The sequence below is a fragment of the Lepus europaeus genome, chromosome 16 (assembly GCF_033115175.1).
Source record: "Lepus europaeus isolate LE1 chromosome 16, mLepTim1.pri, whole genome shotgun sequence".
Classification (NCBI taxonomy): Eukaryota; Metazoa; Chordata; class Mammalia; order Lagomorpha; family Leporidae; genus Lepus; species Lepus europaeus.
In genome coordinates this window covers 38,520,711-38,540,244 of record NC_084842.1, presented here as the reverse complement: position 1 = coordinate 38,540,244, position 19,534 = coordinate 38,520,711, and the positions used below count along the sequence as shown (strand labels likewise).

The 19,534-nt window shown below is 36.6% G+C and overlaps 1 long non-coding RNA gene and 1 pseudogene across 2 annotated transcripts in view; both read right to left on the bottom strand.

The window, feature by feature from the left end:
• Window positions 1–19,534, bottom strand: part of LOC133774874 (uncharacterized) — a 147,831-nt gene that overhangs the window by 44,637 nt on the left and 83,660 nt on the right. The window lies entirely within an intron of this gene.
• LOC133775207 (cilia- and flagella-associated protein 97-like) lies at window positions 15,879–17,538 on the bottom strand (annotated as a pseudogene).

The following is a 19,534-nucleotide window of genomic DNA, read 5'->3' as shown; positions in this document are numbered from 1 at the left end:
TCTACCATATTCCTGACAAGAGGAAATGCATTAAATGAGTGCCCAAATCCCTAGTAATAAGAAATTCAAATATCTCCCTCAAAATAAGACAGGCTTTCACTGCTCCCAGATTCCTTCTGATGTTTGGGAGGACATCCTAGCAATTTTTCTTCCAGATGAACAGCTACATGAGTATTCCAAATCTTTTAAAGTACTTAGCAGTTTATTTTGGAGAATTCTCTAAGTTAATGCTTCCTTATTTAATCACTACTCTTATTCAATCATTTTATGTTTTCAGAAATAACAGCTATATTTTGACAGCCTTTTAATTTAATTTATATGTCCCTTAAGGAATGCTACAAAAACTTTTTTTTAAAAAAAATTTATTTGGGGCCGGCGCCGTGGCTCACTTGATTAATCCACCAACTGCGGTGCCACTATCCCATATGGGCACTGGATTCTGGTCCCGGTTGCTCCTCTTCCAGTCTAGCTCTCTGCTGTGACCTGGGTGTGCAGTGGAGGATGGCCCAGGTGCTTGTGCCCTGCACCCGCATGGGAGACCAGGAAGAAGCACCTGGCTCCTGGCTTCGGATAGGCGTAGCGCCGGCCATAGTGGCCCTTTGGGGAGTGAACCAACGGAAGGAAGACCTTTCTCTCTGTCTCTTTCTCTCGCACTGTATATAACTCCACCTGTCAAATTGAAGAAAAAAAAAAGGAAAAAAAAATATTTATTTTTGAAAGTCAGAGTTACAAAGAGAGAGGGAGAGTCACAGAGGGATATTCCATCTTCTGGTTCACTCTCCAGATCTCCACAATGGCCAGTGCCTGACCAGGCTGAAGCTAGAAGCTTCTTCTGGATCTCCCATGTGGTTTCAGGGGCCTTGAGCCATCATCCACTGCTTTCTAAGGCATTATAAACTGGTGCCCACATGGGCAGCAGGTGTCTCAGGCAACAGTTTTATACACTATGTCACAATGCTGTCCTCAAAATCTTGATTATAATTCAGTCCGTTCTATCAATTCACCCATATTGCTTTCCATATATTCATATATCCACTCATCTACACATCATTCTATTATTTTGTTTCTGGCATTGTTCAACAAAACCCAATATATCTGTTAGTTGATAGGTATAGATGGATGGATAGATAGACAAACAGGATGAACACAAAACAGGGTAGTAGATTGAACTCTGTTATCTCACATATTCTAAACAACGATTCTTAGGTTAGAACTTCAATTACATGCAGGAAAGTATATATGGAAGTAATGTCAATTGCATTGCTCTCTGGTCATTCTTATTTAATATTCCAGCTTTAATGTTTAATTTACTACAAATCCAGACAAATTACACATGTGTTTATATGTACACATACTTTTCCACATATATTGCCTAATGTCCTGTTACACATATTACAGATTATTTGATTTAATTATTTTGGTGTATGTATGCTTTTATAAGTTTGATTCTATGAATTTCATATTTTTTGAATTTTAATTATATCAGTTTTTCTATAGTATGTTCATTTTTAAATTTGTGCCAATTTCATGGTCTACAAGATACGTTCTTACAGACTTTATGTTTTTTCTCTTTTAATCCTCACATGGATTTCGTAGGATAGGCCAATATTTCCAAATTTAGAGGCAGTGTAGGTCCAGTGTTAGGAGCCTAGAATCTGGAGTCAAATCCTCTTCTTCTCTATCTGCGTGACCTTGGGCAAATTATTTTACCTTCCCCTTCTTCCCTTCATGGGCAAAATAGTAAAATATTTACTTCAAATGATTGTTATAAAGATTAAAATACTTATTATTCATAAAGCCTGGTATATAATTTACTACAAATTTAATTGCTTTCAAAAATACAAAATTAAAAATAAGGAGCTGCGGTTCTATGAAGACTAATTTGTTTCTAAATGTCAAAGATAAAAATAATTATGAGCAAAGATTTTAAAATACAAATTGCATTAACTTGAATCTTTAAACTTAACTATACAAATCCACACTTTTAAAATTTTTGTATTTATTTATGCATTTTTATTTGACAGGCACAGAGACAGAGATCTTCCATCTTCTGTTTTTTCACTCCTAAATTACCAGCAACTGAGAAGATGGGCCAGTTAAAGCCAGGAACTCAGTCTGGGTCACCCATGTAGGTAGCAAGACCACAGATACTTGCAACATTACCTGATGCCTCTAGAGTAAACATTAGAAGGAAGATAGACAATATATTGTGAGCATAGCAGGATACTCAAAGCCAAGCATTCTGATATGGGATGCAGAGAACCTAAGCAGCATCTTAAGTGCTGTGCCAAAGGTCCACCCCAACATACATATACTTCTTCAATCAACATTTCCTCTGAAACCTTAGTATTTTGGTCAACTTATAATTTACATGATTTTCGCCTATATTTACTCTCAGTTGAAAGTGGATATATCAAATCTGTTCCTAACATCATAGTTCCTCAAATATAGTTGAAAGCTCCAACTCCTAGCTAAGCTCATCGAAACACAATATTTCATCCAGTTTATTCCACAGTACCGCAACAAAATCATCTTCATCATTGTTGTTCTTTTGCTTAGGGCACGGGTACACATGGAAAAATCTCTATTCCATTTAAGGCACCGCAAGCAGAATTTTGGTTGTTTCAAAAGTACTGATGTCATTTTAATTTGTGGCAATTTCATAGTATATAAGATACTATGCTCCAGAATGCATTACAAAGATTTTTTTTCTGAACATCATTTATTATCATCAGAGCGTGATAATTCGAAGGTGATAATTTTGTTTCATGATGAATAAGAGTTTAATCCTGAAAAGGACTAGAGAAACATATTTTTATGTTAAATCACTGATTGGGTTAGTGTAGGGTAAGTAGGATGAGGATAGCATTCTGCCATTTGCCAATTCTCTTTTGATTTTCAGAATCTTCCTAGTCACCTCCCAGAAGCTCGGCTGATCATTTTTCAGGAATGGGAGTGGCATGATGGTTCTCCAGTTTTTAATTCCAATTCTATCTCAACAACTTGGAACTAATGAAAGTTCCTCACCATTCTAGTAGTAGTGCTCTTTTTCTTAATTTGAGTTTTCTATATCATTGTGAATTGGGATCATTTGCAATCTTTATAGGGATTTTAGTGGGGAGTTTGAAGAAGTTTGAGTAACTGTCTTGTTGAATGTGCACAGTTCTAATTAACATTAGATTCTTTATTTGAAGGCAACATGTTTTGTTAAGTACACAAGCCAGCTTATTTTGATAGGTGGGTGCATAATGCAGGAAAAAAAAACAGTTTTAACTAATAGTGACAATAATTTCAAATATTTTATTGGTTTTATGAGGAAAATTTATTTAAATTTTTTGAGGGGCAGTGCTGTGGCATAGAAGATTAAGCTGCAACCTGCAATGCCAGCATTTTGAGTCCAGGATGCTCCGCTTCTGATCCAGCTCCCTGCTGATGTGCCTGGGAAAGCAGCAAAGGATGGCCTGGTCCTTTGGCCCCTGCCACCCATGTGGCTCCTGGCTTCTGGCTCCTGGCTTCAGCTTGGTCCAGCCCCAGCCATCATGGCAATTTGGGGAATGGACAGCAGATGGAAGATATCTCATTCTCTCTCTCTCATTCTCTCTCTCTGAATCTCTGCTTTTCAAATAAATAAATCTTAAAAAAATCAAGGGTCAACCAAAGTCCAAGAGTTCAAGAAATCATTGAGTAACAGGGAAAGACTTCTGATGGTGAGACATGGAAATCAATACCTTTGATTCGGTTATTTTAAAATTGTACTTGACAAAGTAAAGCAAAAAATAAAATAAGCATTAGTATAGAAATCATGGCATTCATGGATTAAAACTAAAGACACTATTTTGCATGCTTATGAGAATTCACAATACTCAGTGGGATATTTCTGTTTCTCAAAATAGTAAGCAAACCTTGAATGCGAAGTTGCCATGACAGCACATAGGGTAGCCCAGGTGCCCCATTGTTCTCTCTATAAAGATTTCACAAGACTTTCTTACCTCTCACTTAAAAGCCAATATACAGGCTTTTGCCTTGCACAGGGGCTAATTCATTGTTCAATTGCATTAGCACTGTAAATCAAGAGAGCAAATAATCTGCCAACTAGATCCAAAAACACAATTGAATTCAAAATAAATGACATCAGTTGAGTTCAGTTACAAACTGCAAAGAAAGTGACCAAAAGTGGCACTTCACAATCCTGATTAAAATGTACTTTTAACTAGTTTCCTCATGATCCACAAAGATATTTCATTTGAAATACATGGAAATGTGTGCCCTTCTCTTTTTTTTTTATTTTTTCTTAAAGATTGATTTAAAGAATGACAGATAAAGAGAGGGAGAGCAAGAGAGAATGTTCCAACCACAGGTTCATTCCACAAATGCCCCACAAAAGTTGGGACTGGGCCAGGCCAAAACCAGGTGTCCAGAACATTATCTGATTCTCCTACATGAGTGACAGTTGTCTACGTACTTGGGCCATATTTAGCTGCTTTCCCAAAGCATTAGCAAAGAGCTGGGTCAGAAATGGAGAACCAGGTCTCAAACCAACCAATATGGGATGCCAGCCTCACAACCTGTGGCTTAACCCTTTATACTACAATGTCGGCCCCCAAATGTTTCTTCCTATAAGACAATCAACTTAGATATACAAAATTATTTCCACTCAAATTTATGTGTATACATCTCAGTATAAACACATTTGAAGTTGATGGACATGTTCTCTTCCCACTCCTTACCATCAAGTACCCATCATCTTAGCCCTGTTTATACTCACTCTTCAGGTCCTTTTTACTGAGCAGATACACAACAAACTGTGCAAATATTAGATTGTTATCCATGTTTCTTAATCGAATGACCCTAGGACAATAATGGAGAAAGGTGAATATAAAGAAAAAGAAATGGTTCTTGTATGTCAACTGAAAACTCCAGGATTCTAGGCAACCCCAGAGCACCCAGTGAAGCTGACATGGGTGATGAGACCTCAATCTGGTCTAGCATTACTAAGTAAATAATAATGTGAAAAAATCTGATTTTAAAACACGAGTAAAAAGTAAATTTTTAGTGATGGCTATGCACAAATTGCAAAATCATAAATAGACACTCTGCTTAACCATTTTGATTCCCCAACATTCATTAAAATTACTATACTAATTATAAAATCTGTGTTACCATATTATAAATTTATGAGAATGAAATTGAATTAGATTAACAAACAGAATCATTCTGCTTATTTCTGTTTATTTTTACATGAAAAGGCAATACTCTGATCATATTAATCAAATTCAAGTACGGTCATAAAAGTGCTGCAAATTATTTGGGATTCATGTCAAATCAATCTTTTGTTGTCTATTGAATCTTGTTGGGATCATGGATCCTTTCTCTAATGTCATAAAATTTATGAATTGTATTCCATCAAAAATAGGAACATTGCACAATTTTAAATGTAATTTCAGAATTTCATGTCCCATGAAATTCATCCATAAATTTCTTGAGTCCAGTGATCCCAGTTTAAGATGTTTTGTAATGTAGGAAATTTATAGAAAATAATTTAAAATATGTTCTTTGTTTCAACAGTCTGGGCATCAGTCTTTGAAGTCATTTGATATTTATCTTACAACTGTGTCCCCAGTTCATCCTCAATGATAGGCAAGAACAAAACAAAAAACTATTCATTGCCTAATTTGGTCTCATTGTTTAATCAGCATGTCTGCCACTGATTCCCAACACCCTCCTTCTGATTCTACTGATTGTCCCCTTCTGTTACTAGCATAAAGCTACTCTTGTGAACTTCTATTTTCATTATCAGAACTATTTTTCCATAAGCAGACTATCTTTTACCAAGATAACTATATAAGCTTGCTTGTTAACGTTACACATTGCATGGATGTTGACTGAAGGCAAAAGACTACTGGCTCAGATACAATAGATTTTCTATCACTCAAGGAAAAATATTAACAAGAGTATCATCTAAGTTGTACTTGTTCCTCTTGTCTCATATATATTACAGCCTGATACAGAGTCTTAAGTGGAGACTGCATATGCACTGTAACATTCAACCTAGGACAGGAACTCTGAGCTTATGGAATCCACCATGATACATTCCCTAAATTTCTATGAGATACTAAGTGATACATTCTTGTATAAATCACCTCACCTCTCAGCTTTCCACTTACTAGAAAATCTTGAAAACTAACTTCAATGAAAGAACGTGAGGTCACAGCCCTGCAATTTTTGTACACATAGAAAAATATGTAGAGGTAGCAAGAGTCCCTGGTAGACTGCTTCCAGATAGATAGATAGATAGATAGATAGATAGATAGATAGATAGATGATAGACAAAATATGCAAGGCTTTGGGAAATTTGCATTACTCAATGCACCAACATTTTGAAAGTGACAAATGCACAATGTTAAATGTCCGTTTATGAGTAAAACAGTCTGCTTAAAAGTGCAAAAATGGAGGAAGTATATTCTCAGGGAAGTATTAAAAAGAAAGAAAACTGCAGTGGAAATTCTACTGAATAAGAGTGATGCCATAGATCTGTGTGGAATGAATCAATTATAAAGACCCTCCCACAAGGAGAACCCTAGAACTGAATGGCTTCATTGCTGAATTCTACCAGACAATTAAAAAAGTATTAATTCTTATTCTTCTCAAGGTATTCAAAACAATTGAAAGGGAGGGAATCTTGCCATACTCTTTTTTTTTATTTTGAGAGATAGAGTTAGACAGTGAGAGAGAGAGAGAGAGAGAGAGAGAGAGAGAGAGAGAGAGAGAGAGAAAGGCCTTCCTTCTGTTGGTTCACCCTCCAGATGGCTGCTACAGCCGATGTGCTATGCTAATCCAAAGCCAGGAGCCAGCTGCTTCCTCCTGGTCTCCAACACGGGTGCAGGCACTGCAGGCAGAGGATTAGCCAACTGAGCCACAGTGCTGGCCCCTCCTTACTTTTTCTACAAAGCCAGCATCACCTTAATTCCTGAACCAGAAAAAAGGTTCAACAGAGAAAGAACTATAACCAATATCCCTGATGAACATAGATGCAAAAATCTTCAACAAAATGTGAGCTAATTGAGTTGAACAACATATCAGAAATATCATTCACCAGACCAAGTGTGATATATTCCTTTATTCAGGGATGGTTCAACATTCACAAATCAATCGATGTGATACATCACAATAAGAAACTGAAGAACAAAAACTATATGGTTATTTCAATAGATGCAGAGAAAACATTTGATAAAATACAATATGCTTTTATGATGAAAACCTTAAGGAAATTGTGTATAGAAAGACCATTCCCCAGCACAATCAAGGCAATTTATGACAAACCCACAGCCAGCACCCTATTGAATGGGGAACAGATTGAGATCCAGATCCAGACAAGGATATCCACTCTAACCATTGCTATTTAATACAGTCCAGGAAGTTTTAGCCAGAGCCATTCAGTAAAAAAATAAATAAATAAATCAAAGCGATACAAATTGGGAAGGAAGAAGTCAAACCATCCTTATTTGCAGATTACGTGATGCTATATATAAGAGGACAGAAAAAAATGCAAATAAGAGACATTTGGTAAAGTGAGAGGATGTAAAATTAACACAAAAAAATCAATAGGCTTTATATACACAGACAATGCCATGGCATTGAAAGGACTTCTAACATCATTCCCATTCACAAATAGCAAAAAAAATTTGAATGCCTTGGAAGAACATTAACTAAGGATATCAAAGTGCTCTACGATAAAAATTACAAAACATTAAAGAAAGAAGTAGCAGAAGACACACAAAAAATGGAAAACTCTTCCAGGTTTGTGCATTAGAGGAATTAATATCATCAAAATCTGCACACTGTTGAAAACAATTAACAGATTTCATGTGATCCCCATCAAAGTACTGTGTCATTCTTCTCAGATACAGAGAAAATGATGCTAAAATTCACATAAAACCTCAAGAGACTATAACCAGATAAAGCAATATTAAACAACAGAAAAAAAGCTAGAGGCATCACAGTACCAGATTTAAGACACACTACAAGGCAGTTATAATCAAAACAGCTTGGCAGTGGCAAAAAAATAGACATGTAAACCAATGCAACAGAATAGAAACTCTAGAAATCAATCCATGCATCTACATCCATCTGATATTTGAAAAGGAGCTAGAACAGTCTCTTGAACAGGTGATGTTGGGAAAATTGAATCTTCGCATGCAGAAGTATGAAACAAGACCAATAGCTTATACCTTACAAAAAATCCAAATAGATAACACACATTAATCTATAACTTGATACCCTCAAATTACTATTGAACATTGGGGAAAATCTATAAGAGATTGGCATAGGCAAAAACATCTTGGAAAAGACCCCAGAAACATAGGCAATCAAAGCCAAAATTGACAAATGGGATTACATCAAAATGAGAAACTTCTGCACTGCAAAAGAAACACTTAGCAAAGTGAAAAAGCAAATGACATAATGTGAGAAAATTCATTTCTCCCATTTGCAAACTCTGAATCTATAAAGACCTCAATAAACTCAACAACAAAACAATCCAGTTAAGAAATGGGCAAAGAACTTGAACAGACAATTGAAGTAGCCATTTGAAGAGTAAATTCAAATGGCTAACAGATGCATGAAAAATGCTCAAGATCAATAGTCATCAGAGAAACACAAATCAAAACTACTATCAGGTTTCACCTCACTTTAACTGCTTAATAGTAATGTTGAAATTTCTTTACAAGCTTTACAACGTTTTACATGCTATTTTTTGAATCACTAGTCTGCCTTTTTTTGCATTCCTTTTTGATTTGGAGAAATAAATTCCATTACCATATTTAATTCTTTCTATAATCAAATTGACAAAATCTAAATAGTTAATGCTTACCTTAGCATAATTATAAACATTCTTGGTATTTAGAAAATAATCCTAATCACCAAGTAAGCAAAGTAGGAAAAATTCTGACAGTAATATTGCAAATACTATAGCCCAATGAAAAAATTCTGGAGTTGACAGAAGTCATTAGAAATTAGAAAAGGAGAAGATGATAACCAAGAAGTGAAGTGAAAAGAAATTGCTGCCTAAATTTGTGGACTAGAACCAATGGTTTATAGGTGAAAATTAATGTTTAACAGGGAACAAGTATGGCTGGCGCCATGGCGCAATAAGTTAATCCTCCGTCTGTGGCACTGGCATTACATAATGGGCACCAGTTCTAGTCCCACCTGCTCCTCTTCCAATCCAGCTCTTTGCTGTGGCTTGGGAAAGCAGTAGAAGATGGCCCAAGTCCTTGGGCCCCTGCAGCCACATAGGAGACTAGGAAGAAGCACCTGGCTCCAGGCTTCGGATCAGTGTAGCACCGGCCATACCGGCCATTTTGGGAGTGGACCAATGGAAGGAAGACCTTTCTTTCTGTCTCTTCCTCTCACTGTCTGTAACTCTAACTCTCAAATAAATAAATAAATAAATAAATCTTTAAAAAAATAAAAGGGAACAAGTAGAAAATTTTAAAGCAGGAATCAGAACTGTGGCTCAGTAGGTTAAGCCTTTGTATGCAGCCTCTGCATCTCATATGGGCATCATTGTGAGTCCCAGCTGCTCCACTTCAAATGCAGCTTCCTGCTAATGTACCTGGGAAAGCAGCAGAGGGTGGCCCAAAATCCATGGGCTACTGCACTCTTGTGGGAGACCTTGAGGTCTGAAGACGTTCTCAAGTATAGTCAACAAGTCAGTTTTAATAGTTTCAGTATTTAATTAGGTTGGTTAGGTAGTGCTAGTTATCATTTAAAGATCATGTTAATAGTGTATTTTATTCAATATAACTCAATGTTCTGTGTTGCAGAATCATTAAAATTTCAGTTGAAGGACAAAATAAGGAATAATTTAAATTCACAATTTAATTCTCTGATTGATTTCATAAGGCCACTTTGTCATTCTCTGTATGACAAAAATATTAGCATTAACATTTCTTTGACAAAGAAAAATCCATTTTCATTTGCATCAGGAGCTACTTCTTATTTTACAGATCAAATGCTCATTGTACTTGAATATGTTATAGGAAAAATGGGCTTCATATCTTGAAATTACTACTTAGCTTATTGTTCTTTTATGTTTGTGTATTTTTTTCCTGACTGAGAACACAGTTTAATTGCTCTATAAACTTTAGAGGGTTTAAAAATTTCCCATAAAATTAAATGAGATAAAAATGTATGCTAAGTAAAATGTCATTTCACTGCACTATTTTTTGTTTGTTTTGCTTTATTTTTTGAGAGATGAAATAAAAGGGTCAGAACCATTAAAGTTTTATAGCAACTCAAATTCAAGTTGACACAATCTTTATCTGGAAGTTTTTAAAATTCCCTAGACTCAGTAAAATGTGACTCAAAATTGTGAAAACAGAGCAATAAGAAAACAGAAGTTTCAAGGAGAGCCGAAGTTCAATCTTCACCCTCACAACAGCCATAATTCCAAAATGTCTCTTCCTTTTTTGTTCTAAGTCCTCTTCTTCTTTGTGATACACCATGAAATGTCAAATTTGAGGGCATATTTTCATAAAAACAACCATATTTTTATAAAAAGAAAAAATGTTGGCAATGAATTTAAATTTCTTTCATACTTAATATTTATTTGGTTTTTTGTTTTGTTTTGTTTTGTTTTTAGAGATTTAGTTATTTTTATTTGAAAGGCAGAATTACAGAGACAGAGAGGGAGAGATAGAGAGATCTTCCATGCATTGATTGACTCCCCAAATGGCTGCAGAAGCCAGGGCTGGGCCAGATAGAAGCTGAAAGCCGGGGGCTTCTTCCTCGTCTTCCACATGGGTGCAGGCAAGGACCAACATAAGCACATGGGCCTTCTTCCGCTGCTTTCCTAGGCACATTAGCCGGGAGCTGGATCAGGAGTGGAGCATCTGGGACTTTAACTGGCACCTGTAAGGGATGCTGGCGTGACAGGCAGCAGCTTAACTTTATATACCACAGCACCAGCTCCTCAATATGTATTTGTGACAATGATTGATGCAATAGAAGTTCATTGTAGATTAGAATGCTTGTCGACTAGGACACAATCTAGTGATGTAACAAATAGTGAAAATAAAAATCATGTAATTTAGACTATTTTGTTCACTTTTACTCACATATTAAAACAACTTTGTAGATTACACATATATTTCACAATGCATCTATATTATGAGGGACTTCCTATTCAACAGAATAAATTTGATTTCATTAGAATTAGTCAATTTTGTCATTAGAAGAGATATTGAAACAAAAACTGTTCTCTTCACCTTAAAAAAGAATTTGCTGAAGTATCAAATAGCACAAATTATACAAATTATTGTCACCCAACACATGACCTTTCCTTTCTTCTCTTTACTTCATCAAAAACTAATCATGTATAATTATTTGCCTCACTTTGAATAGCTGTATGCTTCATAGGAAGCTAACCTCGTGCACTCAGATAACCTTGAGGGAAACATTATCATGACCACAACAAATGTTGATCTTACATCCTTGCTGAAAATTTACTTCGACAAGGACTTTCAGTATAGCTAATAAAATATACCTAGATGTCTGCTTGCTGATTAGCCTCTAGAAAGGTTGTTCTCATTCATGAAGCGGTTGTTTGTAACAATCTGGGCTTTTTAGTTTTGAGCATCTCTCTCTCTTTCTCGTGTGTGTGTGTGTGTAGTATAGTATAGTGCATTGGTCTAATCTATAACTACTGTGCCCATATTTTTGGATGAGCAAGTGTTAGGGAAAAACTGAAATACTAAAAGTGGCAGCTGCAGAAAGATGTAAAGATATTAGCTCATTGAAATTATGACCTAACTGCTTAAGTAACTAAATTATGCAGTTGCTTTACTGCTGAGCTTTTTGTCTTATGTGACGGTGCATGTCCTTACTGGTTACACCAATGTTGGTTGACTAATGTGTGACACTGGAGGTGACACACTGGAGTAGCCTACAAAACTCTCAAGATATGCATTGTTTTGAAATTACAAATGCCCAAAAGTGAGGAAGGAGAAGAGAGATTATCAATTACATTGCACTTATTTAGGTAAGTACTCTGTCATTTATATAAGTGAACTATTTGAATAAAACCAGAGAATCTTTTTAGTAAACTATCTGAACAAGAAAACATATAAAGTGTTTTAGATACCTTAATGGCAAATAAATAGGAAACAATTGAGAAGATGTCCAATCTACCATCTCTAACTAAATTTACCATCTGGTAATTCAGTACATTTGCCCTTATGACAAGCTTCAGTTTTGTTTGTAACCAAATTGATACTTATAATCATTAACAACCCTTCTCTTCAAATTGATAGACTGTAAATAGCTAAACATCTTGAAAATTAGTTAGCAAAGAAGTTTTAAAATATTCCCTCTAACCCAAATATTTGTTTTTGTTGAGAATTCATTGCAAGGAATTATTCAAAGTTTGTCAAAGTCTTTACAGGTCTATTTATTGCCAATGATTTGTTATAGTGAAAAAATTGAACACAGTAACTCTCATCAGCAATAGGTGTCTTGCTAAATGAATTCCATAGTAGCCCTAGGAGAAAATAATATGTAGTCATGAAAAGTCATGTTTTGGAAAAGTAAAGTATATTGCTAAATGAAAACAGCAAGTCACCTCATGATACTACAGGTAAACACACACACACACACACACAAAGAGAAAACAGAAACTATGCACAAAAAAGTAACAGTGTTTTGTGGGATTTTTTTTTTAAATACACAGATAGGAATCACATCCACTGGTTTAATCTTCAAATGCCTGAAACAGCCAGGGTCAAGCCAGGCTGAAGCCAAGAGCTGTGAACTCAATCCAGGTTTCCCACATGGGTGGGAGGAACTCAGCTGCTTGAGCCATCACTTGCTGCCTCCCAGAGAGCACATCAGAAGGATGTTGAAATTGTGAAAGGGACTGCAGTTTGAACCAGGCCCTCTGATGCATGATGCAGACATCTCTAGAGGCATCTTAAAAACTAAGCTAGGCTGGCGCCGTGGCTCAACAGGCTAATCCTCCTCCTTGCGGCGCCGGCACACCGGGTTCTAGTCCCGGTCTGGGTGCCGGATTCTGTCCCGGTTGCCCCTCTTCCAGGCCAGCTCTCTGCTATGGCCCAGGAGTATAGTGAAGGATGGCCCAAGTGCTTGGGCCCTGCACCCCATGGGAGACCAGGAGAAGCACCTGGCTCCTGGCTTCGGATCAGCGCGGTGCGCTGGCCACAGCGCGTCGGCCACGACAGCCATTGGAGGGTGAACCAACGGCAAAAGGAAGACCTTTCTCTCTGTCTCTCTCTCTCGCTGTCCACTCTGCCTGTAAGAAAAAAAAAAAAAAAAACTAAGCTAAATGCATGCCCCATTTTTAGGAGTATTTTTAAGAGTATGATAGAATAATGGAGATTTTTAAACTTTTACTTAAAATTTTATGCATACTATAAATCTTATACTGAATACTGAATAGCTATTACCAATCATGAAATATGTGTAAATGTCAATGAAAATTCACTTGGAAAGAATTTAGAATAAAAGGGAGACTTGATTTCAAGAAGCAGTTTGCACAACAGGGAAGCACAGGATGGAAGAGAGGTGCTGGCTTACACAAAGTGTCCTCGCAGTTTCCTGCTGGGTTCCACCCAACACGTATGAGGAGTAAAATCTTTCAAGAAATGCCTCAGTCCTGAGTGGCTAATTTTTGAAACTGACTACATGTCTACGTTCAAAAGTCCGGTAAGGGAAATGAAGAATCACCTCTCTGAGACTGATTTTCTCTCTCTCTGCACGTAAATGAGGAACAGACTCAGGAAGGGCCAGCAAAGTGTTTTCTTCCAGGAACACAGAGCAAAACAGAGGACTTGTGTGACCTCCTCAGCAAATCTCTGCTTAGCTTCCATTTGTATTTCAGGATCCACCTTAAAGTTTCACCTATTCCCAGAGTTGACAAAAGGAATGATTGCAGTATTGTCTACATAAATAAACATTGACTGTGAGAAGCTTTATTTCAGGCAGAATACACAAGATAATTCCCAGAGATATTTTAATGAGCCTTGAGAAGTGTTCCAAAATGTTCAAATTAGAGTCAGAACTTATGTATTCCATGAAAGTAAAATGTGATCTATCCTCACACAGTGAACAAACATTGGGTTGGCTCAAAAGGTTAGATTTAAGTAAGTCAAGATAGGTTTCCTACAATTGGAGATTACAATTTTTAGAGCACCAATGGTTACAAACATCTTCAGAGAGAGGGAATGTTTAAAAAAGCCTACTGATTAACTTTAAGGATGACATTTCTGGGAATTTCTAAGACTTTAAATGAATGGAAATATAGTCTATTTTTATTCATGGAATATATTCATTAAAGTGTTTGACTTCTTTTTTAAAGATTTATTTTTTTTGAACTGCAGAATTAGAGAGAGGCATACACACACACACACACACACATACACCGTCCATCTGATTCATTCCCGCAAATGACTACAGTGGCTGAAGCTGAGCCAGGCAGAAGCCAGAAGCTAAGAGCTTCATCCAGGTCTCCCACATGGTTGGCAGGGACTCAAACACTGGAGTCATCATCTGATGTTTTCCCAGGCATATTAGCAGAAAGTTAGATTGCAATTGGAGCAGTCAGAACTCAAACTGGTGCTCATAGGGTATGTCATAGATGCAGGCAACAGTCTAATCTGCTGTGCTACAATGCCAGCCCTATGTGTTTTACTATTTTTTATGACAGTTTCCATTCTTCCTCATGTAGATCTTACACTTATTTTACTCAATCAATTCCTTAATGTTTTGCTTTCTACTAACACAACTAGTATTTTGGTTTTTTTTTTGGTTTGTTTGTTTGTTTTTTTACCAACAAATATGTGATTTATTCCCCTTATTATTTATAGTTTAGTTTTCCTTTTCAGCCCTTACAGACACTAGTTGGAATTTCTAAACATTTTTTTTTGTTCTGAATCTTCTCTCTTAATACAATACTAACTCACAGCCCAACATGCTAACTGGTATCAATTAAAACACTGTTCTGACACACTTTCGGATCTGTTTCTTGGCTCTTTAAGCTGGTGGTGCTACTTTACTGACTCAACTTACTTTTGCTGCTGATGAAACTGATCTGGTCTGTGGTTAAACTACTCACAAAGGAGTAGACAGTACCTCTAGAGCCCATCTCATTTCTCAGACTCATTAGGTGCATTTTACACAAACACGGAGAAGATAAAAAGAAGAAAAGAGGGACTTCTAAGTTGAGTTTTATAATATTCAGTTTGCAATACTTTGGAATGGTTAATCTAATATTTGAGATCTAACTCAGTGTACTTATATAGAAATATGAGACGTCACTGGCAAATCCCAAGGACTGCTCCAGCACAAGCTTCTCCCAACCTGCTCACCAAATCTAAATCAGCTACACCAATGAAAACAAATGTCAAGATCTGTGTCATTACAATAAAGTGTGGCTCTCATAGAGTCAAATTATGAGTCATGCCACGTTAGTTCTAAAGCAAACAGAAAACAAATTCAGTCAAATTTAGCATCTAAGCTCACAGTCAAAGCTTACAAGAAATGAAAACAGCATAAAATGAGAGCTATATAGCAAACACCTTGGGTCCAATATGCAATGACACTAATGACCACCATTTTGTCAGAATAACAACTGAAATCATTTCTGTCCTGAGAAAATACTCATCCATACTATCATTTCTCTATAAACACACATACATCTCATATAATTACATCATCATTTAAAAAACACTGATTTTACATTAAATTGTCTTTTTGACAATTTTGCACTGAATAACAATAAATTAGAACTTACTGTATATTTCAAGTTGCTTAAACCAGTACTACAGATGTTTACACAAAGAATTACAGTAATATACAAGGGCACTTTGATAAAAATTGTATGAGCAACATTTAAGGTGAAAGAAAGGTTTATAACCAAGCTGTACGGACATCTGGGGGTTTAGGTCTCAGCAACAGGCCATTGGGTTTCTCAAAGGCCAATCATTCACTCTTACAGCTGAGGGCACTGGTTGCACTGGATGTCCTGGAAGCTCCTCTTAATGGGCTATATTGACCAAGAGTCGATCTCACTCGTCTTGAGGATGGAGGTGGGTTGAGATATCCCATGTTGCAATGATAGTCCATTAGTTGTTCTGGACGTTTCATACCAACTGTTGGCTTCACAGCTTCAAGCCTTTTCAGTAAAGCCAAATTTTCTCTTTCAATCCTTTGTTGTTCCCTCTGTCTGTTGAGAGCACTATCATACAGTTAAGGGGGATGACCAACTGATCTTCTGGGAGTTGTATTTTTGCTTCCTGGCTTTTCAGCCTGTCTTGACAGTTCTTTCAAAAGCCTCTGATTCTCCTGATCAATCTGTCTCACTTCTTCTCTTGAGAAGCAGTAGTTTTTCCTAGGTACTACTGAAGGCTGATCAAAGTGATGTCTTTGTGGTCCCCTTTTATCTAATTGCAGAAAAGCTTTCAAAAGATGATTCAGTCCATTGTGTCGTGTCAAACTTTCTGTCTGTAGCTGTGGTCTAAATTAGAATCTTACACTGAAGACTTTGAGGTAACATTAGGCTCCTGTTTTCCTTTCCCTTTTTTGGCAGTTTTCAAACACCTTGAATTATTTTTTAAATCCTCAACATCTTCATATATTTCCTGATTCACATTTTCTTGCCTTTTAACTTTTACTTTTTGGTCATTTGATGCCCCCAGTTCAAAAGACTGAACAGGGCTGATGTCTAGGGTCAATAAAGGAGTTACGGCAGTCACAGTACCTTCAGATTCCTCTATATAGTCACCAACTTTTGGTTTAGTAGTTGAAGGTCGTTTTCCTGTTGACTTTATTCCTGTTTTATATTTCTGTTTTGGTGATAAGAGGGTTACGCTAGATACATGTTTATTTGATGATGGAGAGGAATCAGATTTGGATATATCAGACCCTGCATCTGAACAATCTGTACCTGAACTTGAAGATGAAGAAGACAAAGAAGAAGAAGAAGAACTAATTTTGGAATACTTTCTACTTATGCTTTTTTTAAAGTTATTAGACGGCTTAGCTGACTTGGACCTCACATGACACTTTTTCCCGTCATCACTGCTTTCCTCTCCGTCTGTATAGTAGTCATCCTCAGCATCTTTTACAGTTTTGGGAATCCTGCGGGACATGGGCAGGTGTATTTTATGTCCTATTGTATTATCACACGATTTTTCTGATCTTGAAGAAGTGGTCAAAGATAAAGAATTTCCAGTTTGTACAATATCACTCTCTATTGGGTTTTCTTCTAGAGGAATTTTTGCTCTCCTTTCATTTTCCTTATCAGTGAGATAATTTTCCTCTATTTGTATTCCAAATTTCAGGTTTACATTTTTCTGTACCTTTATCTAGGCTCTCTTTAGCATCAACATTTTGCTTGTCAAAAACTGAATTACTTTCACATTTCTTTGTTTCTTCAAAGTCACTGCCAAAGAAAGAATGGTGCACTTCACCTTCTGATATATCTCCGAACCGATCCATGATAGCAAAAATATATCTGGGAGCCGCGGCCACTACCACCCCTCCGCAAGGTGCCCACGGCTTTCCGAGCCTCGCTCCTGCCAGTATTTTGTTTTCAATATTAAATTCTAATTGTTCATTCCTGGTATACAGGACAGCAATTGACATTTTATATTAGCTACATATCCTAAAATCTTGCTTTGACTATTTATTATTTGTTTATTCCATTAGAATTTTATTCATTTTTAGTAGTTTTTACATAATCATTTCATCTTCAAGCAAATATATTTTTATTTCCTTCCCAATCTGTCCAGTCTTTTTCTCTATTTTCTGTCTTACTATATTATTAAAAAAATCAAAAGACAGCATATAGAAAAAAATGTTTTCAACATACATATCTGATTAAAAAAAAAAAAAACTTGTTCCCAAAGTTTAAAAAAAATCTCTGAAAGTCATTAATAAGAAAATAATCCATATAATCACTAAAGATTTGAACAGATATTTCACCAAATAAAATATGAAGATGACATTAAGCATAGGAGAAGATGCTCAGCATTATATTTCATTAGAGAATTGTAGATTATAACACACTGAAAAGGAGTAGTAGCATTGTAGCCAGTGGGTTAAGCCTACTCATTTCTTTTTCCTTCCCCTTGAATCCCTAGCAGTCAACGACTTTTTACTGCCTCTGTAGTTTGGCCTTTCCCAGGATGTCATATAGTTAGAGTCATTCAGTATGAAGCCTTTTCTGACCGACTTCATGCCATAGAAATATACATTTATGTTTTTTCCTAAGTAATATTCCAGTGTATGGATAGACTAGTGAGTGTTATCCCTTCATCTTGTAAAGACACCTTGGTTTCTTCTAAGTCTAGGCAATAATGAATTAAGCAGCTACAAACATTCCTCAAGGTTTTGTGTGGGCACACATTTCAACAAATTGAAAAAATGTCAAAGAATGTGATTATGAGATCATACCATAAATCTGCTTAGCTTTGTGAGAAAATGCCAAAATGTCTTCCGAAGATGTTATACCACTTTGTATTTCCATCAGGAATAAAAGAGAACTGAAGCTGTTCCTCAGCCTTGCTAGCATTTGGTGTTGTGTATATGTGTGTGTATGTGTGTGTATGTTAAAAGGTGAAAGAGAGAGAGAGAGAGAGAGATCTTTTACCTGCTGGTTCACTCCTCAAATGCCTGCAGCAGCTGTGGCTGGGCCAGACTGATGGCAGGGTCCTGGTCTCTCACGTGGGTGACAGACTCACGTGGGTGGCAGAACCCAAGTACTTGTGCCATCACCTGATGCCTTAAAGGGTGCACATTAGCAGAAAATTGGTTTGGAAGCTGAGCCAGGACTCAATCCCAGAGCTCCAATTTGGGATATGGAAGTCCCACCTGGTGTCTTAATTACTGCATCAAATGGTCAGCCTTTTAATTGTGTTTTTTTTAAATAAATGAACTAATTAAATTAAAAGACAGAGAGATGTATGAGTTGGATGGGGTTGGAGGTGGGCAGCTTCTATCTGCTGGTTCATGAGCCAGATGGCTGTAATGGCTGGGGCTGTTCAGGCTGAAACCAGGAGCTGGGATATCCATCAAGTCTTACATCTGGGTGACAGGGGCCTGTGTACTTGGGACATGTTCTGTTGCTTTCCCAGATGCATTAGCAAGAATCTGGATTCAAAATGGAGCAGCTGGGGCATGACCTATATGGGTTGTCAACATTGCAAGTGACAGTTTAACCCACTGCACCACAAAGCCAGCTATTGAATCAGTCTTTTAATGAGTTTTTTCTCTGTTGCAGTAATAATTTGCCCAAAGTCATCACCTCAGTTGTACAGGATATTTTGTCTTTATTACTTTAGATGCTATGACTTGAATGAGACTGGATCTTCTCAGCGTATCCTCAGTTAGATCACATAAAGAACAATGCACTTTGAAGTATTGTTGTTTTTACCTGACTTAGCAGTAACGTGATTCTAATTCCTAACCCTTTGTTCCAGATTCTGGTCTATTAGTAACATGCTAAGAATTTGATATTGAT